The sequence below is a fragment of the Trachurus japonicus genome, chromosome 1, assembly GCF_045865225.1.
Source record: "Trachurus japonicus isolate A0001 chromosome 1, Traja_1.0".
Classification (NCBI taxonomy): domain Eukaryota; kingdom Metazoa; phylum Chordata; class Actinopteri; order Carangiformes; family Carangidae; genus Trachurus; species Trachurus japonicus.
This window is the reverse complement of record NC_140907.1, coordinates 8,182,744-8,193,633: the sequence shown is the minus strand read 5'-3', so window position 1 is coordinate 8,193,633 and position 10,890 is coordinate 8,182,744.

Sequence of the window (10,890 nt, the reverse complement as noted above, 5' to 3'; positions counted from 1 at the left end):
CGCACACGGAAACGTGAGGGGACACGCAACTTGGATGCAAGCGAAGATAATTCAATAACGTTTTGATGCAAATTGCAGTCGGGCCACCACCCACGGATCTTCTGCAATACCTCCACCTTGGTAAGAAAGACATGCGACCTCCCTTTTCTCCATTTACTTGAACTTTTTGGATAAATTGTACTTCTTAGAGTCTTGATTAACTTTGTGAGGAAGAGAGAGAGAGAGAGAGAGAGAGAGAGTTTACTTACCTGGTTAATTACCTGGTTATTACCTAGTAAATACATCTTATTACCAGGTAATTAGCTGGTTATTACCGTACTGTAAAAGGAAGCGTTACCGTTTATGATTATTTAATCCTATATCTGGCTAAATACATGTCATTGTTGCCGTTTCATGCAAAATACATTCTGTTGATTCTCTTCTATGTCAGATGGAATGGGCAGAGCAAGCTGTAACCCCAAACACAAGACTGCAGATTCAGAAACAGCTTTGGTTTTCTTAAAAACTTCTGGAGCAGATGTTGAGCACAGGTGTCCTCCTCTCGTCTCTTGACATTTGCCTGGCTTCTTTTACTGATAACTTAAGTACTATTATTATTATTTCAGGTTAAACTGGCATTTTTCCCCCCTGTAGGATGATGATGTGATTTTGTCTTTTTTCCTTTTTTTTAAATCAAGGTCTTTCTCCTTTCTGGATAGATAAATACAAAAAACAACATTGCACCAATCAACTCCACCCAATCCACCAACTTAACACCCACTCAATGTCAGTCCTTTCTCTTGGTTGTCAGAGGGGGCTAGACAAATTCAGTCATGTTCTCTGCTACCAATGGCTGCCAAATTACATGGAATTAAGTAGGCCCTTGAACTGAATATCTAATCTTTCCTAGCTGAGCTATTGTTTAACCTCCTTAGTCCAGTGAGAATGCACAGGCGGAGACAAACCATCCATCTGAAAAGTATGAGCCACCTGGCCAACAACATGCAGAAGGACAGCATGTTGCAGTTGTGATTGTTTAGATGCACACCCGGTGGTGTGACTGAATAAAGTGGTAAGAGGGGATGGGTCCAATGGTTCCTATATTATTTTAGAGAAAGTACCAAAATTTGACAGCCAAAAATGACTTGGACATGTCCAGAATATGTGTAGCAGGCTTCATGTGGCTTGTTTGCATCTGCTGCATGTTGAATCAAAGTTTGTTCTGCTTCTAGATAGTCAGAAATGTACTAATGTGTTGAATTTTGAATTGATGACTGAAAGATGATTGAAAGAAGGCGGTGTCTCTGCAGGATAGGTTTCTGTGTATTCAGGACTTTTCGTATCTAAAGAGCTGAGGAACTATAGAAGAAGTGACTTGAAAGAAGATGGTTCCATACAAAATATACAGTGACCCCATGTTGCTTTACAGTAAAGTTGTGGTGGGATGCATCCGCCTGTTTATTTACGTCATCGAGTGGCAAGAGCAATTATACTTTCTGTAAAAGGACTCTTGTGAGTCTGCTGCACTGATCCCATAGGCTCTGTCCACTCAACTCTGCATATAAATCACATACATAACAATGCAACAGATGTGTACATGTAGGTCATCTTGTGCAAAATTACAGTTTGGATGCTTGCAGGACATCCAGTTACACTCTTGTCATTAGCTATACTGCTTATCCGTGAAGGGTCATTGGAGCCAATTCCAGCTGACATAGGATAAGGGCGGGGCACAGCCTGAAGAGGACAAAATGCATGCACACTAACAAGGGCAATTTACAATCACCTGTTTGTGTCACCTGTGGGAGGAAGCTAGAGGACCCACTCAGGCACAGGAAGAACATGCAACTCTGAACCTACTTGCTGTGAGGCGAGATGCTGCACAAAGTTACACCCTGATGAGCATAAATATACTCATTACATGTTCATATGATGATATGGTATTATATCACTATTACACAGAACATGACATTCTCTCAAACTAATGTAAAGTGCTAGCTGTAATGAGGGTTAGCTCAAAGGGCAAGACACTATGCATTCCTGGTTGCCATGGAACTGTTGGATAACCTGAATTCAAAAGTTAAAATAATAATGATGTAAAAATGATAATTGACAGAAAAAGGTTGCATATAGACTCAATCTGTTTGCCTCCATAGAATAAGCAACAGCTGATTATTGAGTAAGTAAATCCTTGTTGCAGGTGCATAAGTCTCCAGTTTAATGTTCTATAAGGCCTGAAGTTATGCAGGTGCATTAAGACATGGCAGCTTCGAGTGACAAGTGGGTGCACACATTAGGGTCGCTGTCTGCTACTGAATGTAGGTAATAGGGCTTGCTTCTTGACACTTAATTGGCTAACAGAAAATGAATTTATTACTAATATTAGTGTTGATAGTGTATTATGTTGGCATAGGTACCTCTAATCAACAGATGCTGATCTATAGGTTTGAGGAGTGGTTTGTCTCTAGAAGTTAGTCAGAATGATGAGTAGTTCACAAATGTTATAGTGCTGCAAGTTATGTACAAAATAAAATAAAATGGAAAAAACAGACCTCTTGCATAAAAAAAGGATAAAATACATGAATAAATAATCAATTTCCTTCAAGTTGAAATTCTAAACTCTGGCACTGCTTTTAAATCATGCAGTTGTAAAAACAAGGCGCCAGTTTCTTTGTCCTTGTACATGGTGAAATGTGCTGCACTGCACCTCTGACTTACTACTACTACTCTTTATCGTGGCCTTCTATTAGTGTTTTAACATTAACAAATGAACTATTTATTACTTTCAAAGTGCATTTTAGTATGAGCAAATGGAATTTGTAGCTTTTTTAAACCACTGAGACCTGTAACTTATTCATTTGAACTGCTTTTTAAACATCTTTTTTTAAATCACGTTCTATTGTTGTAGAGCTTCCAGCATACACCTTCTACAATCCATCTCAGCTCAACAATGTAGTTGCACTAGAAACATTATGACAAGTTAATGTCAATGGAATAAGTACAAATCACTGTTACTTAGGGCTGTAAATCGATTTTAAAAAATACTGTAATTAATTGCACAATTTTATGTAATTAATTGTGATTAATTTATCAACAAATTAATTGCATTTATACACTTAAGACTTAAGCTTATGACAAATATTCATTTATGTTAAATCAACATATTTATGTAGAATAAACACAAAGAAAATATATTTAAATTTAAAGACTAATTTATTCTCTCCTGAGAAGTACAAAAAGACATCCTCAGACATAAATAATAACAAAACCAGGCCTGTTGAAGAACTTGAAGTCAGACTGTATGGTTGAAGTGCAGGTTGAATATCAAAACCATCAAGACCACTCCTGCTTCTGTGCATGTGCCAACATATTTTTTAAAAACACTTTTTCTGCTATCTCGCTGGTGTGAACACCGTGCACGGAAAAACAAGCACATCACACTGAATTTCCCTGTGTGTCTCAGACTGATCGGTTCATTGTAAAACATTAATTTATGAATGTAAATGAGGTGATGTGTGTACATACAGAGTCCCGAGGCAGTGTTGCTCTTCTGTCCAGTTCACACATGACGCTTCACTTTTCAACATTCAACAACTAATCAGTAAGACCAATATTTATTTCCTAAAAGGAATCAAACCAGCCGGCGGTAAACCTCTAAAAACCTTTTTGTTCAGGACTTACGGAATTTTATATTTATTTTTTACACATCTCTTATCTATATATTATTTTGTTAAAATTTGCACGTATACCCACAATCACATTTGATCTAGAGTGTAGTGGTATTTTATTTTTACAAAGAAATTCATTCATTTTAAAGGGATAGTTCACCCTAGAATGATATTTCGCTCATTATCTACTCACCCTCATGTTGACTAAGGGCTGGAAGAAGTTTCAGATTCCTCCGTGGCTTCTAGAGGGAACAAGGGGGTCTCGGCATCGCAGTGCATGTCCATATAACGGTTGCAAAGGGACACCGGAGCTTTTCGTAAAAAACACACACAAAAAAAACATCAAATTCCTCCACGATGCTCGTTATGATAATGTCCGTCCTTGTGCTGAAGCCACCAAATTGCGAATTGTCCCGGTAAAAATTAAAATAAGTCTATATTTTAAGCTTGTTTGGTAGCGGGAGCTTCTCGAAGCTCCTTTTCCGGGTCCCGTTCCAAATCATCGCGTGATTCGCCAGTAACCGCACCTGAAGATGCTGACGCCGGCCGCAAATCAGCGAGATTTGGTCGGACCCAGGAAGAGGAGCTTCGAGTAGCATCCGCTACAAACAAGCTTAAAATATAGACTTATTTAATTTTTTTTCGGGAACAATTACGCAATTTGGGGCTTCCAGCAAAAAGACGGACATTACAGACGGGCATCATGGAGTATTTGGAAGTTTTTTTGTGTGTGTTTTTTTTACGAAGAGCTCCGGTTCCTTTGCAACCGTTATTATGGACATGCAACTGTATGCGAGAGCCCCCTGTAACTCAAGTGAAGCCAACGGAGGAATCTGAAACTTATTCCAGCCCTTAGTCAACATGTGGGATGAGTTTAGAATAATGAGCGAAATATCATTCTAGGGTGAACTATCCCTTTAAGGTATTATCTTATTATTACATTATCTTATTATTAGGGCCACGGGCAATCGCACCGGGCACTGGTCCCTACAGCTATGAAATAGCTGCAGGGACCAGTGGATTTTTTCCTAGTTATTCTATTTTCTCCTTCATCTTCCGGCCAGATTTCGGTCCGCTACTAGTAGTTGCAGGACAAATTAAAATATTCAAAACGTGCTGTCCTGATCCGGAGATCAGTGTGCTATTACTTGTCTCGCAACAGTGTACGAAGTTTTTCGCGACATAAGTCGCGAAAACTGCGCAAAATTTTTGCATTGAAAGTCATATTGGGACGGGCGGTGAAAAAAAAGAGCCGAAAAAAGACCAAATGCAATTGGAGTTTAACAAACGTCTACTGCTCAGGCAGACTTTCACCTAGAGACTCACTTTAAACCTTTAAACAGTAGTACCACAAGTCTTGTGTATTGGTGTATTACTCCACGTTTTGATAGCTCATATAGTTTTTGATCAATCCCTGTTCAATGACCATGATCATTTTTGGAGAAATTATGAGATCACCAAACACCAAATCGTACCAAAATTTTCAGTAAGTCCTTAGAGCAACGTTGATCTGTGTTTTGTTCTGATAGGAGTTACCGTTTTGTCACGCGAAGGCCTTATATGTAGAGACCGGTTTTTTTTGCAAGAGGCCAGAAATTGGCTCTTTTTCTCCACGTTTTCTGTCTGTTTCAGACTGCGGGGGCCCTATCGCCGTGGTATAAACCTCTTTTGATCCTCAGGCCAGAGCTCATTAACTTCATTAAACAAATCCACCTGTGGCGCTTCGTTCTTAAATGGTTTATTAAACACAGTAAGAGACACAGTCTATAATCAGACTGACTCAGGATGCAGTACTTAACTAAACTATGTGTCAAGTCTGTCACAAACAACACACACACACACCAACACAGTACTCTAGAGCCAGCTGCCTGTGATTTACAGTACGCACACACACACACACTCAACAACTACACACAGTAACCTAATGTGGTTACAGCTCCTCCATATCTAGTGCTTATAGAAAGTATGATCATGTGTCTGTCTGATTCAGCTCTGTCTTCGACCTTTTAAGTACAATGGTTTGATTCCCATGTTGACAGAGATGGCACAACCCGCAGTAGCTCCCGTGGCCCATTCAAAATTTCCCGAGAGGAAATTTTCTAGTTATCTTTAATATTCAATAGTTTTCCAATATGTTTTTCTGTATTTCCAGAAGGTCTCAAAATGTTCTCCATGTAATTTCCATCAAAATAACAAAAAACAAAATCTGTGCTTCTTTATTTCTGACTACCTGACCTTCTTTGGAGCAGACACTTGTTAAGATGATTTGTCCTTCATCAAACCCATCTATGCATCCCTTCCCTCCCTCGCTCTCTTCAGCCCTCCATGACCTGATTTGTTTTGGTCGCTCATAATTTCCCCATGCCTCTTGTTCTTTTTGCCTCAGTCTGATTTCATTTTTGTTCACCCTGCTTGTGATGAGGGCTTGCCAACAGACATCATTGACAATGAGAGCCAATTCACTGTCAAGAAGCTCTGTGTTATATGTGTTTATCTGTGTGCACGCATGTGTGTGTGCGTGCGCACGCATTCAAGCCTGAGTGTTTGTTTCTGTCAAGAGTAATGCAAGGTTAGAGGGAGAAGATATTACCATATTTTCTATCTAGTTTCATACAATTGCTGGTCATTCAACAATCTTTGAAACAGAGAATGACAGAAGGAGAGAGGAAACACTGAAAGAACGTTGTGCTTGGAAAAAGAGATTACTTATTCAGGTTTTGATGTTCGCGGTCAAGTTTATTTACAAGGAAAATGACTGAAGATAAAGACACCTGAAACTCGCGATAGATTAAAGTCTTGTGTAAATAGACTATGCATAAAAGATGATTGCTTCGAGACACCCTCTCACACAAACATAATTTTAATCAGCCAATATCAAGGTCTTGATACTCTATTCCATGGTTACCAATCCCTGCGCCAACAGCTATGGAGTGAAATTAATGTGTATATTGGGATTTTCTCAAAATTAAAGATAGTCAGCGTCTTCATTACAATATGATCCAAAAATCATATTGTAATAATTACGATGTAACAACTCATTCAAATCTAATGAAGTTCCTGTTTGTTAGTCATCAGTGACATTGCATTCTAATTTTTTGCCTTTTTAATCTATATGTCCTCAAAGACCCCTGTTGCTATTCTTTCTTTCTTTCTTTTTTTTTTGTAGCTACTTCACAGTAATTATTAATAGAATATGATCAGGGCACCCGCCCGCCTAATTCACATCAATAAAAACCGATGATTGAGGTAAATGTATAGCCTCGTTCAGAGCTGTTCTCCCTTTAGCTCTGTTCCTGGTCAGTCTCCGTGTACACTACATTTCCCATGAACACTGTGTCATGACATATGATACACTCATTGGCTGCGGACTTACTTCATTCTTTGGCGCACGCCGTTTGCCTCGGTAGAGGAGGAGTACTATGATGAAAAGAGTGAAGCGGAACAAATTTAAAAGAAAGGAAACAAAAGAAGAAGTTAAAACGTGTGGCAATGGTTGGGAGACATGCATAATGTGTCCTATTTTCTACATTCTGAATGGATGGTAAACTTACCATTCATATTGGCTGATAATCAAAAAAGGTTATTTAGAGCCCTGAATATAATTATTGTGCAAGCTATTATCTCAGTTCACCAGCCTTACTGGAGACACTGACAAATCAGTCAAAAACTGGATTCACACTTCCAGCCAGTACCGTAAAAGACTGTTCATTGGGTTGAGTTTGACATACTCAAATGTCACATGACTTTTGGAAAATTTAAATTAAAGTTATCACGTCAACATCCACAACCATAAACCCTAACAATGTTAGCTAAAATTAGCTTCCTTTTAAGTACATCTTGGATGCATTCATCAGTTCCCTCATTTAAAGGCTAGTTTTATTTTTGTTTGTCTTGCTTTCATTGTCAGATATAAGTTGGCGGGAAAAGTCTCCCACCTTAGCTTATGCTGGACATCAATCATGCATACAGTGGCACTTTAGGTGACACAAGACCTGCAAATTTGCATCACAAGTAATGTTTCCAGTGTTAAAGGTACATTGTGTAAGTTCTCCTGTTATCTATTCACGAAAATCGATTATTTTGTTCAAAAGTACGTTTTTCATCAATAATTACCCCCATCAACGTGAATGCTGCATTCAGGTGCAGTCGGAAAAATGGCCGTCGGTAACAAACCAGATGTCAATTTAGTCACAGAAGTCGAGAGAAAGCCGGTAAAACGTGGGTCAGGTCAACAATACGACATCGCCATGACAATATATTGTCACGTGTATTGTTTTGCCTCGTGCTGATGGGCCACTAGAGGCTTGTTTAAGCCGTTACCTGCAGTGGCTGTTGTCCATCTGCCATCTAACCGATTTCACGTGAATGCAGCATGAAAAATACGACTGTAGATGCTAGATTTTTTTTTTTTTTTTTAATGTTTTGTCTTTATGTAAAGCACATTGAGTTGCCTTGGTATGAAATGCGCTATATAAATAAAGATGCCTTGCCTTGTCTTGCCTAGATGGGAGTAATTCTTACACAATGTACCTTTAAGCAACAAACTAACGAAAAGATCCGCACACCATTGAGCTCCCATTCAAAATATTTATTAAACAGTGTGTAACGTTTCGAGCAGGGGCTTTACATGGGTTATTGATGGAGACGCCATCTTTAAATCTCCCTCCCTGTAATTAGAATAAAGTGATGCATCTGTGGAAAAATGTATACAATACAGGGAAACAATGTGTTGAACTAGCACATGTATAAAGAGTCCCATATACCTACATGAGAAAAAAAATGTATAGATATATGTAGCAGATGTCCCTCACCATACATGTAATACATCCCTCTCCATACAAAACTACCCATTGTTCACATACAGAATTAGTGCACACTGCACAGGTTTAACAAAAAAAAGACACACATACAAAGATACATAAGAGAAATAACTTTACATTTGTATCACCTAGTTTGGTACTCCCAAAGGGGTCTCAGGCTCAAGAGCCGTCATAATTACGGTAGGCTCCTCTAATAATATCTAATTCACTGGGAACATGAAACAGCTCATTTGCACTCAAACATCAGAGATACTCAAATGCATTTATAAAAGAACATATAGACACAGAGTATACACAAAACAGCTTCAAAAGTCAAAGGAACTGTCTTATATCAAATTCCTTGTTTAGTCCCTTGGGGGTTAACCAAGGTGTGTATCCAAAAAGACTCCCAGTGTATCTGAGGGTAGAGATTGTGTTGTTGTTGTTGTTGTTGTTGTAATGTTGTGTTTTGTTGTAATGTTGCCACTGTTATCATCAATGATAGACAGCTAAACGATAGTGTTATCAGTGATTTACATTTCAGTCACTTCTACATTCAAACTGAAGTTCTCTATCGTCTTGAGACTGTCTCTCCACTCAGTTACATATTCCATATGTACGGGATATGACCCCCGCTGCTTGTCAGGGCACGTGGATATTTCTTTAAGACACACCGGCTTGCCCGGCCACGCCCGATTGCGTAGTCTTTATAAAGCGCACTGCGTGGTCGTGTAATCACTGATTGTTTTGATCTCCACAGTTATTTGTACGTCAGGGTGCTTGTGTCTCACAATCCGAGAAATTTGATACTGAAAGAAGGAGCAATAGATATAGATCAGTGAATCCGCTTACCTTGTGAGTTCGGGGGTCTGTCACTGGCAGCTCCCTGGATTGCTGTATCGAAGCCTTTCTGTCCTGTTCTTTTCAAAAAAAAAAAAAAAAAAAGAAAGAAAAACCCATTAGCCTGTCTGGTCGGGCCGGAGGTCCTCCGTGGCTCCCTAGCGGCGGAGCTGTGTTTCTCCCGGCGTCTCGCTCGCGGCTCGAGTTGAGCTATCGCGCTTGGTGGATACACCACGGACTGCGTCCGGTACTGGGTGCTCTCTCCCCAGCGTATTGCTCGCGGTTCGTGAGCTGACCGACGTTGGTGGTTGAGTACTGACCGTGGGCTTGGCAGTTGTCCTTCTCATCGGCGTATGGCCCGCGGCTCGGGGCTGACAGCGCCGGGTGGATTCACGGCGAACATCGTTCTGTGTGGCTGAGCCGGAAGCTTTTCGGCTCCCGGTCCTCGGCAGCGTTTCCACCGGGTTATGTGCTCCGCGGCTCGGCGGGCTGAAGCGCTCCGGTGTGGATTCACGGCGAACATTCATCTGTGTAGTCGCTGAGCCGGAGCTATCTTTGGCTCCCGGGCCGGCCTTCAGGCTGTGTTCCCTCCACCGGCGTATTGCCCGCGGCGGCTCGAGGCTGACGCGCCCGGCGGCGAACGTCTCTGTCTCTTCTCCAACTGTCCGAGCACTCTCACCCCATCATAAGTGTACGGTTCCCACAGGGCCGGACGCCAAAAAGTACACTCACAAAAGCAAATAAAAGAAGAAATAGCAAAGTTTAGCCCGCTGGTGCTACAGGCTACCTGTAAAATCAGGAAGTGCGGTACATTCCTGTCTATTTCTCGGTCCTGGCAGTATGGCAAAGCCAGGAGTGGCTATTTGCTGTGTGGGCTGTGGGGGGCCAGGTCCCCTAAGGGACTGGGCATGATAGTTGGTGCGCTTTGTTTGGGGGCAATGAGCCATGCCTTGGCCTCAAGGTGAGAAAACCTCAATCATGCATGGACTGTTTTTATTCTGCCCCCCACATACTCGGGAGGCCGGTGTTCGTTTTTTCCTTTGCCTCAAAACGCTCAGGCACTCAGGATTCTGAGGGGCCGAGGCGGAAAACTGGCCATGAACGGTCTGCAGCTTCGGAAGGGGTAGGGGGGAGTCTTCAGGGTCTGGCAAGACTCCTCAGCTCCCCCCTCGGCATGGTGATCCGGGCCCTGCTCGTTCTTTCCTGCCCCCGTCTTCAGGGTTGGACAGGAGAGGAAGGAGGCGGAGGGAGGATGTTGGAATATAGAAAACGGTCGCCTCCTCCGTATGTCAACGGACCTTCTCTTGCTGCGCAGCAAAGGCAAAAACTGATGGACGACGCCACGAGGGGGGGGATTAGCTCACCGCTTTGAGGCGGTAATGAACGGGCTCCAGAGCTCTGGGGGTTTTCCCTCCCTGCAAATCCTTGGGGCCACGGTTCCTCTAGGTTGCGGAGGATGCAGAAGGTGCGCCCTGCAATCAACCCAGGTGCCACTCCTGCTTGATTTTAAGGAACTGCTGTGGGTCAGCAGTTTCCATTCCCCAACTTCTACCCACAAGTGGGTTCTGCAGCATGTCGCCGGTTTTCTGCATGCATCGACAGGG